This window comes from Hyla sarda, chromosome 2, assembly GCF_029499605.1.
Source record: "Hyla sarda isolate aHylSar1 chromosome 2, aHylSar1.hap1, whole genome shotgun sequence".
In the NCBI taxonomy this organism is placed as follows: Eukaryota; Metazoa; Chordata; class Amphibia; order Anura; family Hylidae; genus Hyla; species Hyla sarda.
In genome coordinates, this window is record NC_079190.1 from 198,817,730 (window position 1) to 198,831,379 (window position 13,650).

Below are 13,650 nucleotides of genomic sequence, written 5' to 3' on the forward strand. Positions count from 1 at the left end.
CCTTCCCAGCGTTCTTTGCCCCATGTCCCGACATGTGGAGCCGCCATCTTAGATGCCCTGGAGCCTGGACCGCACTAAATGGAGTTTAATAAAGTGATTCATGTGATCAAATCGCGACGATATTGGGATTTGTTGTGAAGCTAATTTTTTTCCCGAGATTCGTAACGAATTCGGATTCCTCAGATTCGATTAGCTCATCCCTAGAAGTGACCAAAAATGCACAATTTTGGACATGAAGTGTAACTAACCTTATATTTTAATAGTTCAGACATTTATGCACGCAGCAGTACCGCATATGATTATGTTTCTTTTTTATTACATTATTTTATTTTAAAAAATGGGAAAGGGGGGGGGGTGACTCAAAATTTTATTAGGAAAGGGGTTAATTCACATTTATTAACTTTTTTAAAAATTTTCTCTTACACTATCTTTTAGTCCCCTTAGGGGACTATTACATGCAATCCTTGGATTGAATGCAGTGTTCAATGCTATGTCATAGCATAGAGTTGATCAGTGTTATCGGTGCTCTGCTCCTCCAGCCTGCCATGGCATCAGATCACCGAACGAATGGCAAGGAGCCAGGTAAGGGCTCTCCCGCCACCCTCACTGCTGATCGGGACATCGCGATTTTACCGCCATGGTCCCGATCAGCTACGCTGAACTGCCAGGATTGCTTTTTTAACATTTCAGTTGCAGCATCTAAAAGGTTACTGCTGGGCATCGGCCCGATCAGCAATGCCCAGCAGTAATCCTGGGTCCTGGCTGGCTCATAGCAACAGTGACCCACTGGGTATGAAGCATGCTGAGCTTGTGAGCACGTTTTAAACCCCGGTAAGGAAACCAGGGTGTACAAGTACGCCCTTGGTTTTTAAAGGGTTACTCCACTGCCTCAGTGTTTGGAACATTTTGTTCTGAATGCTGAGTGTGGGTGCCAGGGCTTGTGATGTCACGGCCACACAATCTAGTGCTGTTACCATGCCCCTCCCTATAGACTTGCATTGAGGGGGCATTGCGTGATATCATGAGTGGTTTGGCCATGACGTCACAAGCCCCGACACCTGCACTCAGCATTCAAAACAAATTGTTCCGAACGCTGAGGCAGTCGAGTACCCCTTGAAGTACCAGGACGCAAGGGCATACCTGTATGCCTTTTGTCCTTAGCGGGTCAAAGACCACAATATATCTTTTGTCGGAGAGGAAATAGCAGCCTGGCATTGGTCTCCTGTGCCAAATATCACGAGAGCTTGTCTGCTGCACAAAAGTAGACCCCTGCTCTAATTACCAGGAGGAGAGCAACCTCCAATTCTTGCAGCTTAACCCCTTAGATGCTATGGTCAAATTATGGTTGTGCCATCTAATTGGTTTCTGGGCACCTGTCACCCCAGTGGCAACCAGGCATAATCACTGGGACACAGATGGGGATTTTTTGAGATGATATCATTATTGATATCATTATTTGTCCTAAATTACAAAGTACAACTTGCCCCACACAAAAAACAAGCAGCAAAAAACACCCCATGTGCAATAAATATATCCTGAAAATAGGAAATGTAGCTGTGAACCCAATAAGTACCAAAATTACATAAGTAGTGTCTGGTCATAAACACCAAAAATACCATGGAGTCTGTGCGGACTAAACTGTTCTTGTAGTCCATGAACTATAGTATGTTCCTTAGATTGCCATCTTATTGTCATAAATTCCAATGGAACATGCTATGATTTTTTTTTTTTTGCTGGAAAAACAAAACCTTTGTATGTATTGGAACACTGGCAAGGAGTTTATACCTTCTGCCCATGTTTGTGTGGGTTTCCACCTAAAATATACTGCCCTGACCAATGTGAGTGATGTAGAATATGTTGACAATAATCCATTGGCTTTTACTACAATTCAAAAGTTGTAAGGTGACATAGCAAGGTCATGTGCATGAGTCAATAAGGGTTAAAATAATACATTGTTTTATATGAATGTCTTTTTTAGTAGCAATACCAATGTTCGTTGAATTACAGAAAATACAAGTAGGTGTCTTACAAAAATAACATTTGTGATACAACATGCTAAAAGTGAGACCTGTAAGCCAATTTCTTACTGCTAAACCACAGTTACCTGTATCACCTTTTTATCTCCCTCCTATGGATTTCTCTAGCATAGTGCACATTGATTTAAACCAAACGTCACAGACCTATAACAGAAAGGAGATTTATAGCTCAGAAGTAAGATTTCAAAACCTGTCCCAGTTTGGTCTAAAAAATAAGACACAACTCTAATGGTTTAGGGCACTACACTGTACGCTATATCTTCAAAACATTCTTGCAGTTGACAAAATTAATGTCTTATTTTGTCATTTCTGGCTGAAAATATATTGTATGCCCTTGGACATAATTTTACTTCAAAAGTTAAGACATTTTTATTGATATAAAAAATGAGAGATCGATTTTATCTGCAGTAAGGGAACATTTCTTTGTGAAGGGTGTAGTTAAACTACATGTGATATAGTGTTTTCCACTAGATCTTCATTGTATTGTTGTGGTGGGAGAGCAGCCAAATAATGGTCAGTAATATTTTATGGCTGTGTGCTGGGATCTGTGTCAAATCATGCTGTTGCTTTTATGATCTTGCCATCAAATATATATGTCCAGGAAAGGGTTGCTTCCTTATCCGAATTCCTAGGTGCCTGTAATACACCTATGGTCACTATTTCAGAGATAGAACAAAAAAGAAGTTTATCCTGCTTAGGAAGGTCTGCCTTAATATTTAATAGGTCATTAGAGGGACCCAAAGAAAACAATGCATAGTGAAAGAATTAAAAAACTTACTAAAAAGAAAAGCAAGCATGGTACAATTTAATCGTCATGTGGAAATAAATATTTAAAATTTAAAGGCTAAGAACACCTTTTTATAAGCATTTATTTTTTATTTTTGCTTTGTATTCATTATGGTGCAAAAAAAAAAGTAAGGATTGTTAAAAATGTTATGATTAGTGTCTCTTCTATAGCCTCTGCAGTTTTCTCTTTACTGGTTATGGTGAGCTGTACCTCTATTTTCAAAAATAAAGGTACATCTCACCAGATCCTAGCTAAAAGTGTTAAACCCCTATACAGCTCAAATGCCAATAATGATGTTCAGACACTGCATAAAACAAGCATTAGGAAGTGATCCAACTATAAAATTGGGGTTGTCCCGCACAAAGGGGTACTCCACTGGAAAAAAAAAAATTTTAAATCAACTGGTGCCAGAAAGTTAAACAGTTTTGTAAATTACTTCTATTAAAACATCTTCATCCTTCCAGTACTTATCAGCTGCTGTTATGATCCACAGGAAGTTTTTTTTATTTCATTTCCTTTCTGCCTGACCACAGTGCTCTCTGCTGACACCTCTGTCCATTTTAGGAACTGTCCAGAGCAGGATAGGGTTTCTATGGGGATTTCAATGGACAGAGGTGTCAGCAGAGAGGACTGTGGACAAGATAAAAAAGAAATTCATAATGGGCGTTTTTTATGACGAGAGATAGTAATTGGAGAAATAGTGCATGCACTATTTCTTCTATTCAATTGCCCGTCGCAAAATAACACCTGTTATGAATAACGGGTGATAACGGGTTAAAACGGCTATTAGAAAAATCCCATAGACTATAATGGGATTTTCTAACATATGTTAGGGATTTTCTAATGGCGGTTTAACCCCGCGATTGCACGCTGTTTTATAACGAGTGTTATATAACGGGTACTTTTCATAGTGTGAAAGCAGCCTAAATTTAATGTTTTCACCTTTTTCCCACATTCATCTCGGAAGCAGATTAAAGCATTTTTCCTGAGTTTTCCTGAGGTCCATGATAAATTGGGTGTTAAAAAACCATTCTAGGATTCCAGATAGAGTTTGTACGTTTTCCCTTTCAAACACATTTTCCTCATCCCATCCAATTTTCCAAGGAAGATCAACTTCTCGTAGACTCAGAAATAGAAGAATTATCTCAAAAAAAAAATGCCATTGTTCCTGTCTCTCCTCATCCAAATCTTTTTGTAAGCAATATCTTTGTGATATTGTGAGATGGTGGCTACAGACCAGTTATCAACCTCAGAATCTTAAACAATTTTGTGAAGTATCAACACTTCAAAATGGAAGGGATTCATTTACTAAGAGATTTACTATGTCACAGAGATTGGTTGATAAAAATCGATACATATCTTACGGTTCCAATTCATCCGTCTTCAAGAGATTACCTATGTTTTTTATTTAAAAAAAATCAGATTTGCCAATTCAATTGCCTCCCATTTGGTCTGGCTTCCGCACCTTGGTGCTGTGAAGGACCAACCGGGGGACAGGGAGAGTGAGCCCTAAACTGACCCTAAAACCGCTCTCCCTTCCTACTTGCCCATCCACCCTAACCGGTGGATCGACAACTGGGCGCCTGTCCCTCCCTAAGCTAAAGTGCAGGGGCCTAATAAAAACACATTCTAATAAATAGTCAGTCACAAACCAGAAACATAACAGGAACATAGAACTCTATAGTATAAAGTTCAGAGGACACAGATCAGAGAGTTAGTAAAGAGGACATTATATCAGCGGACATGAACAGAGGACTCAGCGGTCGTGAACAGAGGACACTATAGATAAGCGGTCATGAACAGAACTCCAAAGATCTGAATAAAGAATTAATAAACATAGAGTTCAAAACACAAGACAGGAAAACGGTCTAAATAGACTCCAGGAACATAGCATGATCCCCTAGAAAAACCTCCGGTAGACACAGAAATAACAATACCCTCTGAGTCCCCATGGACAGGTAAATGGGATCTATCGCTAAACAGAAATTATTGCAATCCCTCCGAACCCCTCCAGTAGACACGGAGTCCCCATGGACAGGTAACAGGGATGTCAAGTTACAACTCAGAAAAATGGATACAACAGGATATAATTATAGATTAGTCCCCATGGACAGGTAAAAGGCATGCCTAAATACACAGGATATAATATAGAACACTGTTCACACTGAACACAAGACAAGGATAGCAATCCCTCCAGTAGAAAAGGAGTCCCCATGGAGCGGTAACAGGGATGCAACATAGGACACTGTTCACACTGGACACACAAACTGGACACTCCACTCCACTAAAGGAGTAGCCATTAATAATAAATCCAAACAGACTACTAGCCAGCGGCACACTCTCCAGTAGGAAAACAGAAATATAAAACACCAAACTTCATATAAACAGATACAAGAGAAAACACAGTGTGAACAGACACATAGCAGAAAGGATATACAAATCCTAAAACCGAGTATACAAACACAGATTATAATCCACTATAAGCATGCCACCTAACCATGGCTAAAACCAGAAAATACAAAATGCATGCTAAAATAAAATAGTAGATTAAAAGCTCAAATAAAAAGTGTTTCACCAAGAGCTCCATGCAGCATGTCCAGCATCTTAGCAAGTCAGGATATAATGAAGTATCACCAGCTAGGAGGCTAGACTGGGCTGACTTTAAATAGACACACCCAAGGAGCTATTGGCTGAAAAAGCCAGAGGCATTAAATATTCCTTGGCTGGGGAACATAAAACTGTTCACACACAAGCAATCCAATAGCTGTGTGTGAACACAGACCACAACAGACATGACAGGTGCTTCACAAAAATAATGAAGCCTGTAGTAGCTTTGCTCAGAAGTCAAGGTGTCCATCTGATAATATACTTAGACGATATCCTTATTATGGCTCAGTCTTGTCCCCTATGTTATCTTAATATGCATTGGACTCTGTCCTTATTGACAGATTTGGGATTTCAAATCAATTTCAAGAAATCCGTTCTGACCCCTTTAAGGGAAGTAGAATTTTTTCTAATCATTGTCAACACCAATCTAGCAACCTTGAGTCTTCCTTCCTGGAGATTGAAGACTATCCGAAGAGAGATTCATTCTGCTCTAAACAAGCAATTGATTTCTTTGAGAACCATTGCTCGAATTGTATGACTACTTTCAGCCTTGATTCAAGCCATTTTTCCAGCTCCCCTTCACTACAGAACCCTTCAACGTCTCAAAGTACATTTGAGAGAAGGTCTGGGTTACACGGATTTGATATCTCTTACTCCCAAAAAAAGGGACGAACTGCTTTGGTGGTTAAACCACATGGAATCCTGGAATGCAAAGGCCATTTTTCATTCTCTTCTCTTATTATAGAATCCAATGCGAGTCGACTTGGTTGGGGAGCTCACTGCAGGCCATTGTCCACACAAGGCAAATGGTCCACAGAAGAATCTTTATTGCATATCAATTGTTGCCTTGAAGAGTTTTATCAAAGACCGATCTCATTGTTGTGTCCTCTTGAAGATGGACAACATTTCTGCTGTTCAGTATGTCAATCGTCTGGGTGGCACAAGATCAAATGTTTTATCAGATATTACAAAAGATTTTTGGCATTTCTGCTTGGACAAGGATATTGTTTTCAAGGCGGAATACCTTCCAGGTCTTTCAAATTCTGTTGCGGATTGGAATTCATGCTTCCTATCCGATTCTAGCAATTGGCATCTGGATCCTTCCGTTTTCTCTCAAATCGACAATCTATGGGGTCCCCTTCAAATGGACCTGTTCACATGTCGATTCAATCATAATACTTCTTTGGTGGCCAACTCAAGCTTGGTTCCCTAAGATTCTAGGAATGTGCATAGACTACCCTCATCTTCTTCCTTGCTTTCAGTCAATTCTTTTAGATCCTTCAGGGAATCTACACCCTCTTGTTCTTTCGGATTCTCTGCGTCAAATTGCTTGGAAGATATCGGGCCTTCCTCATCATTCTTCGAACTTTCTCAATCATCTAGAGAACTCTTATCAGGAGCGTGAGCCCCAGGTACCAAGTCAGCTTACCGATCTGCCTGGAAACTTTGGGTACATTGGTGCTCACAACGGGATCTTTTACATTTTGAATTTTCTTTCCACCTCTTTTGATTCTGGAAAGGCCTATCGCACCATTAATGTTTATAGGTCAGTTTAACCCTATTATCACACTCCTATTGATTCTTTACTGGTGGGTAAACATCCTTTAGTTTGTAGACTTATGAAAGGTATCACAATTAGGAGACCTCCCCTACCTAAATACAAGTCTACTTGGGATGTTAATGTGAGAATGGGACTCTCTTGGTGAGAATGATTCTCTCTCTCTCTCTCTTAAGCTTTTATCTTTCATATTGACTATGCTGTTAAGTCTTATTTCTTTCAAAAGAGTGTCTGATGGTCGTTCATTGGATATTTCACACAGACAATTCTTCCCTCATGGAGTTCAAGTTTTTTTTATTCACAGACACACTAAGACCAATTTACAATCTGTTTTCTATACAGCCTTTCGTCATAATTCTAATTTATGTGTTGTTCGCTGCTTACAGATCTATGAACAAAAAATTAATTCTGTTAGACTTCCTTCTTCCTCTCAATTGCTTTTATCTTATTGTAAACCACATGCTCCAGTTTCTTCCCCTACTCTGGCAAGATGGATTAGACAACTTATGTCTTTATCTGGCATTGACGTTTCAATTTTTCAGGCTCATTCTACTAGAAGTGCTATGTCCACCAAAGTATTCCAAGCTGGAGGTTCTTTATCTGACATTCTCAAAGCAGCTAATTGGTCTTCTGAGTCTACTTTTTGAACTTTCTATTTTAAACCTTCTCCTCATATCTCTACATGTATATCATCATTTTTATATTATATTTTAATATTATTCCATATTATTGTATTTTCTAATGTTTAGCTTTAAATATGCATAATATGAGCCTCCAGTCTTGTAATAAAATTGGGGATTTTCCTAGTCTTGATAAAGGAAAATATAGATTTTATTAAAGACAGGAGGTGAACATTATCCATCCCATTTTATCACTGTTTTTCCTCTCTTTTCAGCATAACTACTCTTCATGGGAGATTCGTTTTCTGCTGTTATTCCTGTTTTCTTCACTGAACTATATCTGATTTTGGATACTTAACCTTCGCTACAAAGATGAGGATATTTCAGTTGGGACTTTACCATATATCTGTTGTTGCCTTAATATGATTGGCTGTTCGCATATATTGAACGAATGATTACACAAAGTTATTGTGTTTTTCTTTCACCCTTTGTTTGTTGCTATATGACTTTTCATAATATTCGCCTCCTGTCTTTAATAAAATCTATATTTTCCGTCATCAATACTAGGAAAATCCCCAATTTTACATTGAATAGGTAGAGCTAGCCTGCTCTTAATCAAGCAGTGCTGTAATAGTCTATATATTTATTGGGGAAGATTTATCAAAACCTGTCTAGAGGAAGAGTTGTGCAGTTGCCCATAGCAACCAGATTGCTTCTTTCATTTTTCCCAGGCATCTATAAAAAGAAGCAATCTGATGGGTTGCTCTGGGCAACTGCACCACTCTTCCTCTGCACAGGTTTTGATAAATCTCCCCCATAGTGTGCAGATACCCTTTTGCGCTCCCTCACACATTCTCTCTGCTTTGTGCTCTGAGGACTTTCATGTCTTCTTGTTGTGTTTTATCAGTAAATGTGGAGATTTTCACAGTGATGACTAGGCATCTAGCATTTTAATGCCCATCTCTCTCCACTACAGTTAATTGAAACTTTTATGGTTATCAGGAATAGGCATCTTAGCAAACTGTTGTAGATCCCTTGTCAGTGTATGCACAGCTTTGTTTGCTAAAGGAAACTGATTGTTATAATGCTGCAACTAAAGAAAAGTGTAGAATGAAATAGAGATATTCTTTAACATATTTGTGAAAGAGAATAAATGTCCCCCTTCATGGCAAAACTGGGTCTTTATATCTGGTCTCTTCCGCACATATACTGTTCCAGGACCAGACTCCACATGACAGAGCCTGGAGGACAAAGGCAGCAGGAATCCCCTACTCAAAAAGTGACCAAAGAGCATTCCGGGTTGTTGTACCCTTGTGAGCAACAACATCAGGTAAGGGTGGGAGCCCAACCACACTCCAGTCTCCATCCTTTCCTTTCTGCATATATTAATTTAGATATTCCTTAAGGCTTAAAGGGTACCTTTCATCAAAAAAACTTTTGATATATTATAATTTAATGTATGCAGAATAACTTTCCAATAGCATGTTATTAAAAAAAAATATGCTTCTTTCTATTTCATTTTCCTAGGGGTCTCCCTACCAGCCCCTTTTTTTTATTTTTTATTTATTTATTTTTTATAGATTTCAGACTCATGCTGGAGTCCTAAATCTTAGACTGCAGCCGGGACACAGACAAACTCAGCACTGCTCCCTGCCAGGGAGTTTATCTGTGTCCTGGCTGCAGTCTGAGATTTAGAACTCCAGCATGAGTCTGGAATCTATAAAAAAAAGGACTGGCAGGGAGACCCCTAGTGGACATTTTTTCAAAGTGGAAAATTAAATAGAAAGAAGCATATTTTTTTTAATAACATGCTATTGGAAAGTTATTGTGCATATGTTAATCTATAATATATCAAAAGTTTTTTTTGATGAAAGGTACCCTCTAAAGGGGTACTCCATTTTTTTTTTTTTTTTTGGAAATATGCCCATACAGCACTTCCCTGGTGCCTCCGGTATCGCTGCTCTGGTCCCTTGTGCGATCCTCTCCCTGGTGCTGGGGGTTGATACGTCACAGGGCACTAAGCCCAAGCTTAATCAGATGTAGCCCACCAAATCCAACATAGTCTTCTGTATGCAGGAATCTGAAAAAAAAAGGTGGAAGAAAAAGAAAGCATGTTAGTAAATTCCCTACTGTGCTAGTGTCCATGTGGTCAGCTCATGTGGTGGTGAACTGCAGACACACTTGAACTTGCCAAATTAAAAAGTGGCAAATCTAGGTCTTTTATGAAGTACAAGCAACACATGCTAGCCACAGACACTAGCACAGTAGGGAAGAGTGTCCAAAAAAAAAGTATAGGAAGGCTTAGCTCCCACATTAGGTCTTTACATATGTTTTCAGAAAATTGCATTTAAAAAAACTCCTGGCCAATATTTTCCCATGCAGTGCAGCCTCTATGGACCATTAGGTGATCCCTAGAGGCTGCAGTGCAGCTGAAGCTGCCAGAACTGAGCCAGGGAGAGGTAAGGGTAAGTGGTAATCCAATCCCCACAGAGGAGCAGAACACCCATCCTTCTGACAGGTGTTCAGCTCTTCTACAGTAAGCTCCTTCCTGGATGACTATACAATATACCTTTAGCTCTTGAACCCTATACAGAGCACAGGGACTCCCATCATTCTGACAAAAGTCTGAATCCTAGACAGTAAGCAGCAGTGTGATATGCACCACTATTTACTGTACGACTGGAGGATGTAAGTGGTGATTCTATGAAATACCACTTAACAGGTTTGATAGGAGTACAAAACGGATTTGTATACAGCTAAATCTTTTGCAAACTCAGTACGTGTTAACATACCTTCTAAGCTGCTATTTGTGTTTTTGACACATACATGGAATAGGAAGTGAAGGATGCTTTTCTTCATGGATGCTTCATAGTCAATTTTTAGAAAGGTCTTTTCTTAAGCTGTGATAATACTTTTTTTTTTTTTATAATGTCAGGGATTCAAGCCTCTAATGTGTAAAAAGCTCAAAAGAAGGTATGTGCCACCTTAAATATTAAAAGGTACCAAGACCATGTAGTTGCAATCCCACAAGCTTTCAGTTTAATTTACATGCTTTTGTTTTGCTGTGTGCACTTGTGTATCAAGTAAAATAGTTTTGGTTCTTTATTATGCCACATTGTAAAAAAAAAAAGTTGCTCACACATTTCATGTTTGTATTGTTTCCACATAATAAGTACAAAGTCATAAGACAAAAAGAAGAAACTCCAGCTCACCGGTAAGTATGCAGTTCGCAGGTGGAAGATGTGTTCAGGCAGGGAGCACGAGAGCACAGAGCCGAGCCATATTCTCCGTTAACATAATCCAGATCCAAGGAAAGGGTGGGGGAGGGGGAGGACAGGGAAACTCCAGCTCCACTTGGAAGTAGAAAAAGTTCCTTTATTAGCGATCCATAAAAATAGATATATAGGTAAATAGGTAAAGAGGTGCAAGCAAAAATCAAACGTGCATGGTGAGTTAAAATCTCATGTCCACCTACACGTTTCGGGCTGTCAAAAGCCCTTAATCCTGGTGCATGGTTTTTCTACCTCCGGTTGCTTATATATACCGGAAACCTATCACTAGGTCACATGATCACAGACCACGTGACCCTAACATCTGATGCTTAATTAACTCTAATCATAGTACGTCTTAAAATACATAGAACCATAAAGAAAATGTATCCCAATCACTCACATGTACTGAGAGCATCATTATCAATAGATACGCCAGATCATTTCTGTAATTCATCCCTGCTGGAAATCTAGTTTCCAGCATGAGAATCCAATAAGCCTCGCGTTTTAAAAGCAAACGAGACCAGTCTCCGCCTCGTTGAGGAGGGGAAACCCTTTCAATGCCGCATACTTCAATGGAATTCGGATTGCCCTGATGAACCTCAGCTATGTGCTTGGACTAACTGGACATTGAACGTGAGTTGAATACCGCAATGTGTGCATTATGCATATGTTCATACATGTGTTTTTTAAATTTTCTAGTTGTACAACCAACATATTGTTTTTTGCAATCTCTGCAGGTAGCCACATATATGACATGGGTAATGTCACAGTTTAGAAATTATTTTATAGAATATTTCTTTTCATTTACCATGGATGTAAAAGTATTGGATTTGGTGGCATATCGGCAGAGATTGCATCTATTTTTAGCACACTTAAAAAATCCCTTTAGGTGCAACCACGTGTTGTCTCGAGATTTGTTTAGAAAGTCACTGGGGGACAATTGGTTGCGCAGGGTGCGACCTCTTTTAGCCACAACATTAACCCCTTCCTGAAGAATAGTGTACAGTGTTTCATCTTCATAGAGAACAGGTAAGTGTTTCAGTAAGATAGATTTTTTCTGTGGAAACTGCATGCTGTGTTGTGTAGAAAAAGTTCCTGTCTTTATGTTGGGCTATATGTTTGGCTCTGGTTAAGGTTGATCTCGAGTAGCCCCTCTTAGAAAGTCTGTCATCAATATCTTTGCTTGTTTGTTCAAAGATTTCTTTAGTGGATGATGCCCGTTTGGCTCGAATATATTCTCCCACAGGGAGATTACGGGTTACATGATGGGGATGGCAGCTATCAGCAAACAAAATACTGTTGCCCGATGTGGGCTTTCTATAGAGTCTTGTACATATTCTTTCTTGGGAATCTCCTTTTAGATTCACATCCAGAACATTGATGCTGTTGCCACCCCATTCAATAGTGAATTTTAGATTTAAATTGTTATTGACATAATCCAAAAGCAAAAAAAACTCCTCCTTGGTACCTAACCACACCAGGAGGAGGTTATCTATATAGCGTCCATACCATTGGATGGCATGTGCAAATGGATTGCAGGACCCATATAGATGAACCACCTCCCAGTAGGCCATGTACAGGTTGGCAAGACTAGGTGAAAATTTTGACCACATAGGGCATCCTGTAACCTGCAGGTAAAAATCTTTGTCAAATCTAAAAAAGTTATTTTTGAGTAGGAACCGCAATGCATCTAACAGAAAATCGCACAGAACCGAATCATAATTGCTGTATTTTGACACATGATATTTTATGGCTAAATAGCCAAATCGTGGGGTATACATGAGTACAGTATAGCAACATCGCATGACACCCATAAAAAATCACTCCTCCACCCTATTTTATCCGTAGCACACAACAAAGCCTTAGTGTCCCTTATGTAACCTGGGGTACGGACAACCAACGGCTGTAAGTGGTGATCAACCCACGATGCCAGTCTTTCATGCACTGAATTGATTCCTGCCACTATTGGGCGTAGATCAAATTTCTGATCAGGCACAAAATTGAGGCCCTTTTCAAATGCTTGAATCTGTTGATAAGTGAGGATGTTCGCTGAGATGTTAATGACCGAGAGAGAGGTAGGTTTGTCACTGTATGGGAAACTTCATGCGTTATGGAATCACCCATGGCAACAGGATATTGTTTCCCGATTTGATATCTGGTTCTGCGTGGATACTGATTTTCTGTGTTTCCGTCCGGCTCTGTGCCACCTGCGTTTTTGTAATAAGTTTTTTTTCTTTTATTTTGTTGGTTTGAACACAGGGCCCTGCCCATTTTTTGACAGATAACTGAGGACTGTGAAGTACATGCGGTTTCCTCTTCTGATATGTCAGTACAATTATCAGTTGTTTCCATGTCGGATGAACTAAAATTAACACTTTTCTTGGGGAGATGAGAGACTTCAGGGTTCCCATTTTTCTTTAAGATGGATCTAGGCTGTCCATTAGAATATCCTCTTTGCCAAGTATAAACAGTATTTGTGGCATAATCTATCAGATCCCTGTTATATTTAGTTTTTTTATTTACATTCGCAATAGTTTCTTCTAAATCATTAAGGTGTCTGTTCATATTTAGTTGTAATTCAGACAGATCTGTATGGTTTTGTATTTATCCAAGGATTGAGTGATTTCCAAAATATTGGTTTCAATGTTTTTAAGCTTTTTTTGTTCACGTTCAATCAAGATGTTGATTAATTTAAAGGAACCTTCAGTGCGTTATTCCAGCGTTCTTGGTATTCCTCCTCCAAGACTTATGTTGATTTTTTCCTGATTCT